Below are 13,715 nucleotides of genomic sequence, written 5' to 3'. Positions count from 1 at the left end.
AGGCAAACTGCGGCACAGTTGCTTTTCCTAAGTTGTTTACCTTCAGAGAAGTAGGAAACGGTAGGTTTCTCTTGTTACAATGTCACCCACCTTGCCGAGAACTGTTGCTCCACCTCCTTGTTTATCACTGGATATAAAAGACTCCCTGACAGGAGTTTTTTGATGGAGGATTGAGGGAAGGTTTTTTGATGAAGGATTGCTGGATTGGTGGGCTGTTTGTGAGAATGCTGCTGCTGCTGCTGAGTTATGCTAGAGATTAGAGGAAACATGGGACAGTGTAAGTCTGAGCACCGAGACTTTAAGAAAGCTAAAGAGAGAAGATGGGACAGTGTAAGTCTGAGGACGGAGACTTTAAGAGAGATTAAAGAAAACATGGGACAGTGCGAGTCTAAGGAAAGAGACTTTAAAGAATAGAAAAGAAGCAAGGCTTTAAAGAAAGACTTTAGAAGTAAGGTCTTTAAGAATAGAGAAGCAAAGTAAAAGAGGATAATAGAGAAAAGAAGCAATGAGGCTGGCTGCTGTGCGTCTCCATCTGAGCACCCAGCACACCTAACCCCAGCTTTCTGCATGTCCATCTTTTATCGTTTGTCCTTTCTGCATCTCCAGTCACCCCCAGTTAGGTTTGGAGTACCACAGCTCGAGAAAGCTTGCTACAATTAGGCAGAGTCAATTAATTATTTCATTTTATTTTGATTTCTACTTAGAAATTTCTGCTTGTGAACCTCTTGAATTTAGCATGCAAACTGATGTGATTAAGAAGATATTTTAGCAGATAATTAGAAAAACAATCTTTTTGCCTCAAGGCTCCTATTTCTTAGAAGCCTATTAGGTACTTCTCTTTAATATTTATTTAATATTCACATGGCTCTTAAACACAGAAAGTATTTTTTCACTCTCTTTTAAATAGAATCCATTTGCTACGGTTTGGATATGGTTTAGACACCTGAAGGTCACAGCTGGAAGTTTGCTTGCAGTGGGGAAATATTCAGAGATGGCAGGACCCTTAAGGGGTGAGGTCTTGTGGAAGATTATCAGGTCATCGGAGGTACCACCCTTGGAAGAGATTAATATAGCTCTCATAGGATCCTGGCTATTCCCCTGGTAAGGAGGTTCTTATAAGAAGAGCAAGCCTAGCTCCCAATTGCTCTAGCTTCCTGCCTCATCATGTGATCTATTCTGCACAGTGATGTCATCCACCACCAAGTCCTCACCAAAGACCAAACAGATGAGGCCTCCTAATATTGAATCATCAACCTCCAAGACTGTGACCTAAATGAGCCTCTTTTCTTTATACAGTATCTAGCCTCAGGTGTTTTGCTACAGCAACAGAACACAGACAAGTAAACCATTTTATATTTTCTTAGAAGCAGATTATACATAACTGCACTTAAGATGTATGGCAACATGAATGACAGAAACCATCAACAAAGTGACCAGGAAATGGATTCCTAATAGTGCTGCTGGGGCAGATCTTTTAATGCACCCAGGCTCAAACCTCACCCCACACCTCTGGAATCAGAGTAACAGGGCTAGGGCATGGCCAAAGTGCACTCTGACAAAGCTCTGAGAGATGCTGATGTGTACTCCTAGCTAGGAACGAATCCGGATGGCTCAGTCATAAGAAAAGTCTCCCTGACTGCTCTGCAAGGTGCCTGGGGTCTCAGCTTCCTCATCCTTAACAGAGGAGAACAACATAGACACTCTGCATCCCTTCTTGGATTCCCTTTTTAACAACCCTCCCTATCCTGTTTCTCAGAACTACTCAGCCAGCCACTGGTGTAAGATCTTAATATTTACGTTACCCTAACGGTCATGGTGGAGACTGCAGATGTCACTGAGTGGATGGCACAGGTGACACAGCAGCTGCAGACAGTGCCAACAGAATTATGCACCGGGGTGTGGGGTGTGCAGGAGTCAGCATTTACCTGCTTCTGAAGTCCCAGAAGACCTTGAGTGTGAGTGTGTGTGTGTGTGTGTGTGTGTGTGTGTGTGGCACAGGGTATCCTCCTTCCCAGAGGGGTTTCTAAGGCAGACAGACGGGTCTCTCTCTTACTCTCATCACAGCTGGCTACACTGGAAACTTTACCTCTGTTTCTGAGACTACCACCTCACCCTTCATATCCAGAGGGCCAAGTAGCTCTAGAGGTTACATTTTCCTTTAGGGCCTCCTTCTCCCATCATTCACCAGCAGCCTTTTGTTCACCCTCTTGCTTGATTTGTGTTGGGAGATGACAGCCACAACCTTGGGTTTCCTGGAGCTATACTCCAAGGCTTTCCACCTGCCACCCAGCCCATGACCCTACACAATGGTCAAAGCTAACTCAGTAGACAAGAGCAGCTGCTCTGGTAGAGGGTAGGTAGGAGGGGAGCCAGGAGCATCTCTGCTAACTTACCTTCCCATTGCTTTTCCCTGGGACAGCCTGAGGGGACTCTGCAGATGCCCAGGGCTTCTGTGAAATACAACTGCCACCCTCAGCCAGCTGAACCTTCCTGGAATTCAGGTATTTGCCCCTCTGAATCACCCACCAGTGGGTGGAATGTAAATTACGTGGTAGGCGCCAAGGTGCAGCCCCAACAGGATGTGTGCCACACTCACCAGGAGATGGGTGAGGGTGTTCACAGAAGCATCCTTCAAGTTTTGCTCCAAATGACCCAACAGGAGCAGGACAAGTTGCTCAGTGGAAGGCCATGCAGAGTGGCAAGGAAGGAGCTTCAGACACATGCAGCTACTGGACAAGTCTTCCAAATACAAGGTTGAGTCAAAGAAGCCAGACACACGGAATGAAAATTGAGCACACACTTGTGGCCCTACCCGCTCTGGAGAGCTAGAACAGGCAAAACAGATCTGCTGCTGGAAGTCAGGTGGCAGAAAGGACAGTGCCTGCCTTTGGTGGGGAAAGTGGCAAAAGATGCATCAAGTGTTAACTATGTGTATGTCTGCTTTTGGAAAATTCTTTAGACCATGCCTGGGTACTCATCTTCACGATATTACACTTCAATGGACAGCTCAGAACAAGCAAGCAATTCATTAATACTTCCATTTCATGCGGGCTTTCCCTGTGCCTAGAAGCCCTTTCAACATGGCTGTCAGCTACCTTTCCAGTCTCCCCAGCTATTTGCTTGGGGATTCTTTATCCTTGAAGAATCCAGGTATCCTCTGTGAAATGCTGAGATATGGAGGTTTTCTGGGGAGAGGCATTTGAAGCATTCCATAGTGGTCATCAGATTTTCAAAGCACCCCCACCACCCAGAAAAAACAAAGGACAATTGTTCTATTTATTGGTCCTTAAGTGGTTCTTAAAACTCAACTCTGACTTGCTCAGGTTTTTTTTTTTAATTTTTATTCAGAAGGTCCTCTCCTTTCTACCTCCTCCCTGCTGGAATTCTATCTCTGCTTCTAGGAGACATCAGGCTATCTGTCCCACCAAGAGTCTGCTCATCCTCCAACTATAAACAACCCTCTTGCCCCTTTCCACAACTATTTCATCAGGGTGTGCTATGAAACTTTGGTAGACAATGAGGATTTAGAAATAAACCCTAATCCCTGCCTACAGGGAGCATTCTCACCAGTGAAAGGAAAAGAAATGCATCCACAATTTTAGTTAAAAAAAAAAAAAGAAAGAAAGAAAGAAAGAAAGAAAAAAAAAAAGGCATTAGAAGAGAGACAGGTAAAGCCAAGGGGAATTCAGAGGAAAGAGAGATTCCTTCTGGCTGGGGCTAATCTGGACAGGCTTCATGGAGGAGGTGGCACTACCCTGTAAAGTTTGGAGCTGGGATAGAAGAACAAAGGTTAGTGCTGTGAAAGCCTTGCACCCTGCACAGGGAAAGGCAGACACATCAAGAAGAAAAGGAGCTAGAAGAGGTGAATTGGAGTCAAAAGGTTGGTAGCCAGGCTCAGGCTCAGGAACTTGAGTTTTATGCTGTGGGCAACTGAAAACCATTGAAAATATTAAGCAGGGCATGATATGATGAGATGCCTCTGTCTCTCAGGTGGACTGAGACAACCCCTTCCTCCTTGGAGGGTCTCTGTGGCACTTCTCTGCCTTTGGTTTATCATGGGTCACCTGTGGTCTTATTTTCTTGTACTCCCCATGAACCTTAAGCTAAAGGAAGGCAGATGGTGTCTTCCACATGATGGCACTCAGTAAATGTTTTCTAAACAAATGGATGGCAATGTCCACCGAAACCGCTTTGAATGAATGAGAGTGGGAGGGTTCAGCAGAAAAAACACGGAGGGCGTAATACAAATGCGCTGGATGAACTCAGGCGTCCGTTCAGCTCAGGTCCTCTGTCTACATGCATCCCCAGATGAGCCGTGCTCTCAGAACACAGGATGTACATCAAGACAGTTCTGCTAAGTGCTCAGTACCCGAACAGGAACTCAGGCCAGCCTAGCCTTGGCCCTGTTCCCTGCCTTCAGGAGGGATCAGGAACATAGGGAAAGAGACGGACTGTTGCACCTCTCAGGCCCTTGGAAGAAAAGGGCTCTGCCTCCAAGTCAAGAAGGGACAGAACACTCCACAGGGAGAGAAGTCAGCTTAGGTACTGGGTGCGGATCTCACAGTTCTCGGCAGGGAGTTCACTGCTGTCTTTTCCTTTGTGCATTGCCTCTTTACACTTTTCAAGTCTTTTCACCTCTTTTATCACACTTCATAAGCACCTGTAATTAAATTACTTTTTTAGCTGGTAGATGAGAAGATGAAGGCAAAAAGAGAATGACCACCCAACTCCCTCAGGAACTGAGGTTCCTGACTCACACCAGCCTCTCTCTATTCTGCCCTCGAGTCTCTGGGGAACTTTCAGGGGGAGGGACAAGGACTCTGTAGAGGTGACCGAGTGATAGCAGCTGCCCTCCTGGCAGTTGTGCCCACTTGTGTTTGAGCTTGGGGTGGGCCCCTCCATTTGGTTGGGGCCTGGGTGATTACACCACTTTATCATGACCAAGAGCAGTACACACAGGCTGAAGTTTGGAGGATGTTGGCAGCTGCCACAGCTTCCCTGAGGGAAGGAGGGCAGGCGTGGGAAAGGAAAAGCAAAAGTTAGCACCATTTGCCACCCCAGAACTGCAAAGCAACACACTGCAGGAGCACTCTGTGTGCACTGTGCAACGCCAACTGCAACTGAATCAGCCTGTGTGCTGGCTGAGCTCCCTTCATGCTGCCGGGCTTCCAGCCAGCACTGCAACACCACCCTTACCAGCTACCACTATTTAGGCTAGCCCTAATTTTGGAGCCAGCTTAGCATGTTTGCCTTTTTCTTGCCTTCCTTTCCTTCCCTCCCTCTCTTCCCTCCCCTTCCCTTCCCTCCTTCCTTTCTAATAACAAAAGAAAGATGTTGCAAAGTTCAAACTGCATGTGCATGAACAAAATAAAGCTAAAAACGCCTTCTGATTTCACTCCAAAGGGCTATTGTTAATTGTCTTTTTCTTTCCTGCCACACCTTCTGCTGACCTTTACGAACTCTCATGCACATGGATAAGGTTTTTAAGCAAATAGGATCACATTTACATATAGTTCTGCAAATTGCATTTTTCATAAAATAAACATATCATGAGATCAGCCTTGCCCATATAAAAAGCTAGTGTATTTTTCTAACTTAATCTCTCATTTTGACACAGCTTAAATTTATAGAAAAAAGCAAAGAGGACACAAAATAATTTTAAAGGTCAAATTTAAAAATTAGTAAATTCCTATAATTGATCTCTTTTTCCCCCAAGGACTTGCCAGAGATCATCCTGGGAGTCAATGCAGGATCAGTTTCAGAGCATGCAGGGGAGGGGCTGAGCAGGATGCAAGATCTGACCACATATCTGCCTGGTGCAGGACTCTCCAACCAGTGGCTCAGGCTAGCTGGGTGCTCAGAGACCAGCAACCAGAAGCTGAGTCTGCAGAACTGTCAGGCTCCTCAACCAGCGGGCCTGCTTCCCCTGGAGGCGCTAAATGTGGAGGACAGTTGCAGGTGTCAGGAGTAGAAGCAAGTTCAGTGAAAGTGCAATGTTTGAATGTTTCCCCTTCTGGAAACACAGGGGCCAATGGCATGCAAGGGCAGCTGCTTTGCTTAAACACAGGGAACTTGGTTCCTTTCTCACCAGCAGGGTCATCTTGCAGATTCTGCAGGGCCACCCACATCGTATGGCTAACATTGATAGCTATCCTAGTTCCAGAAGGAGTACATGCTAATCCTGATTCCAGGGCTGAGACGTACTGCATAGAACTGAGCCAGGTCTGGGTTGCTATCTGGAGCAACCAGATGGGGAGGGGCAGAGAGGGGTCAGGGCAGTTAGGGAGAGCACCCAGGGAAAGAGGGTGGGGGTACCCTTCCTCTCCAATATGTTTTCTCAAGATCCATGAAACAGCATTTTGGCTGTGGCCAGAGCCCACAGGTAGCAAGGTTTTGATTCCTTCTGTTCCTTTTAGAACACTGAGTACTTCTCAATGGGCACAACAGTTTTCCAGGCCCTTTCCAGCACTGACTCATTTACTACTCACGGTCGCCCTGTGAGCGCATGCTCTAATGCTGCCCCATGAGACAGACACAGGACACCACATCATCTACCTAGGAAGTTGTGGAAGCGGGATTTGAACCCAGGTATCTCTGGTTCCAAAGCCCCTACACCTAACCATCATGTTACATGGCCTTAGCCTAGGGCGGTCTCTCTCAGAATGTGCTGCGATGGCTAGGTAAATACGGAAGTAGGGTTCCATGTCATGTATATTTTGGAAATCCCTCATTCAAACAAAGATCAGCAGGCTTCTTTCCTGCATGACTTTTCAGGGTCTTTCTACACCGAGATGCACTTATGATCCGCAAGAGGCACACGGGCTTGCAGCATTTCCCCAAATTATTTGAACATGGAAATGTTTTCCTTGCAACTTCTCCGGAGATGAATGTTCTGCTGACAGTACCCTGTGAAACACTGGAAAAGGGAGTCGGTGGGAACAGGCTCAAGTTGAATTCTTGCCATTTTAACTGTGATTTTCTGAAACTGTTTAGCTGAGCCCCTGGGACAAGAGAGTGACAACAGTCACTGCCCCTCATGGAACTGCTTGAGCACACAATGCACACGCTGAATTCTAAAAATGTGCACAAATGGGAGCTCTTCTGATGAAAAATACCAAATATTTTAAGAACAAAGAAATTATGTAACTTCAATAAAAAAACCCAGAAAATATTATGATCTCTGGGCAATCTTTACCAACAAGCCCTCACATGTAAGACAATCCTCCAGCACCATGGAGTGAGTGACCTTCCCCAGGAAAGGAGAAACAAACAAAAACTAGCTTGGACAGAAAGTTTCTTTGGCAAAGAGGGTTCCCTGACCCGGGCCGGTGTCCTGAATGCTGGCAGAGTGGGAGCTTCCTTGACAAGGGACAGGGTCAGGGTAAGCTCTCGGGCCCAGTGTGCTCAGGGAAGGGGGAAGAAGCTCACTAACTTTTGGGGGTAAATTCTCATCACTGAATGAAAACGGCTTGGCATCACCAGGCCACCTTCCTGTTCCCGTCTCATGAAGTGAGTCATGCATCTGCCATTTCACTTGTAGCCGTGGTGGGAGAGGAGCTGGAGGACTTTGCTCATCAGAGTAGGACTTCACAAAGGCCCCCCTCCCAGCCTGCTCATCCCCTCCTTCCGGTCATGCCTGCTAAACATGTGAGAGCTGATAGAAAAAATAAAACAATAAGAAAATCCCCCAAGCAGCAGGCAGGGAGAAAGAAGGCTGCAGCAGAAGCCAACATGGAGGCCACTGGCACAGCCCAGGGCTCAGGACCCAGGCACCTGGAGCAACTCACTCTCAGTGGACCACAGCAGCTCTGCACACAGGACCTGCTTCCTGTTGTGCAGCCACGTAAATGAACCCTGGGCTCCTTTGGCAAGGAAGCACGTGTGATGGAGCTGCCAGGGCAGCCTCTGTGGTGTGTGCTCACACAGCCTGCAGGCTCAAGCTTGTGATGCCAACCGAGGAGCAGTGGCCCCTCACAGGGCATCGCCTCTGCCAGGGAACCCATCCATGTGGTAGGGAGAGACAATTCCCTGGCCAGAACAGCCTGGGGAAGACATCCAGAAACCTCAGGAGACAGGGAATGAGTTAGAGGGTGATTAAAACCTAGGCGACTGGACTCCAGGCTGAACTGGAATGGTTTCCTTGGGTTACTTGTCCTTATTAGCCTCTCAGGGCCTCATTTCTGCAGGCACCAAATGTGTGCAATTTCCAGTATTCACACAATGCTGGAAAGGAAGGATCTCCCTCTCCATTTTGCGGATGTATAAACTGAGGCTTGGAGGAATCACATGACTAACATCTGTTTAAGTACTAAAGTTGTGGAATCAAGATTTGAACTGAGTGGGTGTCTGTGGCTCATACCTGTAATCCTAGCAACTCAGGAGGCAGAGATCAGAAGGATTACGAGGTCTGAAGACAGCCCAGGCAAATAGTTTGTGAGACCCTATCTCGAAAATACCCATCACAAAAAAAGAGCTGGTGGAGTGGCCAAGGTATAGACCCTGAGTTCAAATCCCAGTATTGCAAAAAAAAAAAGATTTGAACTGAGATCTTCCACAGTGTCTCCTCCTCAACTTCTACCCAGGCTTCTAAGCTTCTTTAAAAATGATGCTTGCAACTAGAATCAAGTCTTAATTTTCAACATAAGCATTACTCAGTTGGTAAATTATCCACTGCAAATTAAAAATCTTACTTGCATCAACTGTTCTTGGGTTACTTATTCTTTTGTATTGCCAAATGGAATGTGCTTAGGGAACTGCAAATGGGTTTTGAAATTAGCTAAAGCAAAGTCTAATTATAATTCTCATATTAAATCATTAGCAAAATAAATCACCAAAATGATTCCATGGCCAAATATAAATGATTTCCCTTCTAAGGCAATATGGCATTTGCTGGTCTGAAAAAGCTGGTACTGGAAGATGGAACAGGCACATAGATGGTAGAAAGAACTTTGGGTCTAGGGTCTCTCCAGGACCAGTTGTTAGCTGATTAACTGTGATTTAAAGTCACATATCTCACCCCCTCTTCCCTTTCAGTAAAACAAAAGGCTGGGATTATTAGTGTTCCTCCCCCCCTCCTGTCACCCTTCAATACGAAGATGCTTAGTAGATTCTCCCCTTTTAAAGATAGCTTTCCTGTTGGAACCTATTGACTACACAATACGTCACAACAAAAAATTATCAGAAATACTCTCTTATTTTTAATTGCAAAAACCTAAGAGTGCTCCCTTTACGTCTGACATTATTATTTAGTTTATTGTCAATGTCTCTCTCTAAACATTCTCTTTGCAGAAACCTATCCACTCCTCCTGCCATTCTTTTTCCTAATTTTGTTCTTGTTGTTTTGGGTTTTTTTGAGACAGTGTCTCATTATGTAGTCCATGCTGGCCTTGAACTCAAAATCCTCTTGCCTCCACCTCCTGAGTGGTGGGATTATGGGTGTGTACCATCACACCCACCCAGGTCTTTGCATTAAATGGCCCAGAAGATTCTTTTCAGTGTCAAGCTTTGATTTTGTCAGAAGCCAATGATTTCTAAGAAACTACACATGAGGTTTCTATCTTTTGTTTGGAATAATGAAGCAAATTCTCAGTTAGTGATTTTGTTTTGCACTAAAGCACGCTCATTGTGCAAGAATAGCCACTAATTAGTTTATTTACCACACCCACACATATTACGTATACACTTAAATATGCTCATACTGGGTATACACAGGTGAGTAAAGTAGACATCATCACTGTCCTCATACAGCTTTGGTCTCTTCCATGATCCTGAACCCTCCTTTCTCTTTATCTCCAGCCCTGACCTCCCCCTGGGGCTCTAGTCTCTAATCTTCATCTTCCTGTTCAATGCATCTCAAACTTCTCATGTGTAAAGCAAACGTTGGGATTCCTTCCCACCATACCTGCTAAAACCTAAAATCCTTCCACCCATGGCATAACCCTCTCTGGATGGCATCATCACTCATCCACATGCTCAAACTCAAAAGACTCTTCCTGTCTTGTTCAAGGTCAGATCTACAGACAGCTGACCATAGAAACCAGTTTGATCTTAATTCAACCTAAGTTTATTGAACACATGCTCTCCTCAAGTGAAGCACCAGGAATATAGTAGAGGTGATAGGCCAATACCACACACTTTATGAAGAGTATTAAGTGCTGAATGGGGGTGTGCTCCCTGATGGGAAATCAAAGAGCAGAGGGGCTCTGCTGAGGGATTGCAGAAGGTTTTTCAGACATGTTGTTTATGATCTATACCTTCTCTGGGCGTGGTGGCTCAAACTTGCAATCCTAGCAACTTGGAAGGTGGAGATCAGGAGGGATCACGATTCCAGGCCAGCCCAGGCTAAAAGTTTGTGAGATCTCATTTCAACTAATAAAGCCTGCTATCCCAGCTACTTGGCAAGCATAAATATGAGGATCAAGGTTCAGGCCGGCCTGGATGTACACACATGAGAAAGAGCTGGGGGTATGAATCAAGTGGTAGGGAGACTGCTTAGCAAGTGCGAGGCCCTGAGTACAAACACTAATACTCTGCAAAAACCTAAACAAAACAAAAAACACAAACAAACCAAAGTGTTACCCCTTCAAAGGAAGAGCCCTTTCCAAAGTCTTCCATTTGAAGTGCTGGAGATGTACTCCTGATGATGCTCTGTGGCTCACACTAGCTGCCAGATGAGCATGGGGATGAGAGAAGCATCATTTCCACTCCTGGAGGCCACAGCAAATCAGAGCTGGGCATGGACCAGATGCAGAGAGTTCAGAATTTCAGAGACCAAAGGACCTACTCAGCAAGCCTAAGCTAGCCACAAAAGCCATTGTGAAACTGGAACTTCATAAATGTCCAGTAATTAGTTACAACTCTGTATTAAATTAGTTACAACGCTTTTTGGTACTCTCCATAAAGCATAAAAATTGGGGACAAGGGTACAGCTAGGCAGAGTACTTGCCTTACATGCTTGAGGTCCTGGGTTTAAGATCTGGTGGGTGTGCACGAGTGTGCACTGAGTGTGTATGTTGTCTGTAGACACACACACACACACAATAATCTTAACACAGGCAATTCATCCTTAGGAAACAATCCAAAATGCATACATAGAGATATCCACAACAAAATTATTTGTTAAAAAATATGAGGAAGGAAAATAAACATTCACGAAACACAGAAATGGGTAGATTACAGCATGCCAGCTGGATGGTGCAATCTGTACCTCCGAAGGTAATAATTTTTGAAGGTTATATTGCTATATAGAACATGTTTAGGATATTATATTAGGTAAATAAACTATATAATTTTATTTGTGCAATTCATAAAATACATAAAAATGATTTATGAACTAAGTGGGCAAGACATACAAAATTAAGATAATTTGCTAGACTGGTCTGTATTGTTTCCTCACTCATAAGGAGCAGGAGATCTGTAAGTTATAGCTAGTGAGTCAAATATAGTTGCTGTCAAGTTTTGTAAATAAAACTATCAGAATACAGTTACACCTACCTGCTCATGTATTACCCATGGCCGCTCCCATCCCCTTGCTCCTAGGCAGTGGCAAAGCTGAGTAGTTGTGGCAGAGACCCTATGGTCCACAATGGTCCACAAAACCTAACATATTTACCATTTGGTCCTTTAGAGAACAAGTTTGGCAATCCCTAAACTCCAGTAAGGAAAGACCATCCTATTGTCCTATTTCATTCCAGGATCCTACCACTATATAACTGCTACGGTCTGAATGTCGTGTCCCTCAAAATTCCTATCTAAATTCTAACCCCTAGAGTGATGCAAGTAACTGGGGGGGAGGGGAGTGATTAGATCATGAGGGTACAGACTTTGTGAGTGGCACTGTTGCCCAAGGGAACTCACTGCCCCTCCTACAAGTGAGGACTCAGCGAGCAGACACCAGTTAAGTGTGCAGGTCCTTACCATATACCAGATCTACCAGAGCCTTGATCTTGGACCTCTAGGTTCCAGAACTGTGTAGAAGAAATGCTTATTGTTTGTGAGCCACCCAGTTTCTGGTGTTTTTGTTATAGTAGTCAAATAGACTAAGTCAATAATTTAAGCAGGTATTCCATGAATATGGCTGAATATACAGGGAATCATCTATGTTTTGTATTCTCATTCATTAGTTCTTCAAAAAACAAAACCCAAGAATAAAACTAAATATCTCCCCTCAGAGTTTTCCCCACGGTTTCTACTTAAACTTGGATATGAAGTCATACATTAATCAAAAAGCTTATTATTTAAGTTGAACCTCAGTTAATTTTTACATAATATAGATTTGGGGAAAGGAGGCAGAGAAATGCTTCTTATGTTAAAGATTAGTGCTAAGAACTGAAAAGCACTTAGTACAATTTAGTTTTTTGGTTTTTTTTTTTCCTTTTCTTTTCTTGGCATTTGCTTTTGAAATCAAATGGGCCTTTGGGAAGAATAAACAGAGTTCCTGGCTATTCCGACTGACTGCACACCTGAACCACGGCCATCACCTTCTTGTATAAGGTCACTGACATGTGCAGACAACGTGGACTTTTCTTCCAAACTGTTCCTTATTGTACTACAAAAATGCATTGAACCTAGAAGAAAGTTCACTGCCTTCTTGCCAAAGTCCTGAAGGAATTACCTGTGCCTCACATCTGTTTCTCGTGTGTGCCAGCAGAGGAAGGACTGGAGCGGACGCCTCAGGGTCAACAGCTGTCAGATTTGGAGGCGGTGGACTAGTATCACCCCAAACAGAAACTGACCACCAAAGCCACACAATACTCTTGGTTTCCAGCATTGTTAGAGATTGCAACAATTGCATAGACTGTGTGACATAGAAAAAAATTGTGTAAAAATTCTGCATAATTTAGGACAAACTCTAAAACCAGATTAAGGAAGAAAAGTCTAAGGCAAAAGTCACAAACTGGCAATTGAAGGGCTGAAGTTGGCTTGCAGACTTGTTTTATTTGGCTCACAGATAATTATTTTTGAAGAATGGAGCCAACATTTAGAATTTGGGAGTTTTCACATAAAAATCCAGATTTTTGGCTTCTTTATGGACAGCATAGTCCCACATGCTCTCAGCTAGGGCTGAGTGGCTGCCCTTACTCCCTGCAAAGCTGTACTTGTAGCCCTGCAAGACCCTGATGTTGTGATCTGGGCTAAACCATTGTTTAGAAGGTTGTCCCGAACAGGGGCTGGGGTCATTGACAAGTTTAGGAATCTAAAACAAGCATGGGCTGGTGACATAGCTCAATGGTGGAGCACTTGCCTAGCATGTGTGAGGCCCTAGGTTTGGGCCCCAGTACTGTAGAAATAAACAAACAAACAAATAAATAAAAACTTCCAAGTGCTAAGACTGAATTTCAGTTCTACCTGCTTCTCCACTTAAAGGCAGCATGAATGAGGATGAACTGGCAAATTCTCTAACACTTATGTGAAGCCCTGAGTTCAAATCCTAGTCTTGCCACCCCTCCAAAAACGGAGCTCATAATTCATAAAATTCACTTAGCTACCATAGGTGTGAATAAATTAACAATACCAAGAAACGTTTTTACTCTCATACCCCCGGCTGTGTGCTTTCCCTGACCCACTGTAAAACTACCTGATCTTTATAACCATTTAATAAATATGTGCTGAGATCTTTCTCCAAATATTCACAAAGAAGTCAGGGATTTTCTGGCTCCAAGAACTTGGCAATGAGCTGGGAAGAAAGCTCCCACACAGAAAAGAGAGAAGCCAGT

At 44.6% G+C, this 13,715-nt stretch overlaps 1 protein-coding gene across 4 annotated transcripts in view; it reads right to left on the bottom strand.

Annotated features, from left to right (window-relative positions):
* Gng12 (G protein subunit gamma 12) overlaps positions 1-13,715 on the bottom strand; it is a 118,623-nt gene that overhangs the window by 22,550 nt on the left and 82,358 nt on the right. The window contains exon 3 of one of the 4 annotated variants that reach the window (XM_074079794.1): positions 91-249. The exons of the other annotated variants lie outside the window; for them this stretch is intronic. The gene's annotated coding sequence lies outside the window, so the exon portion shown is untranslated. The remainder of the gene's footprint in view (positions 1-90; positions 250-13,715) is intronic. 4 annotated transcript variants of the gene reach the window in all.

Source organism: Castor canadensis, chromosome 7 (assembly GCF_047511655.1).
Source record: "Castor canadensis chromosome 7, mCasCan1.hap1v2, whole genome shotgun sequence".
In the NCBI taxonomy this organism is placed as follows: Eukaryota; Metazoa; Chordata; class Mammalia; order Rodentia; family Castoridae; genus Castor; species Castor canadensis.
The sequence above is the reverse complement of the archived record's forward strand: the minus strand, read 5'-3'. Positions and strand labels throughout refer to the sequence as shown.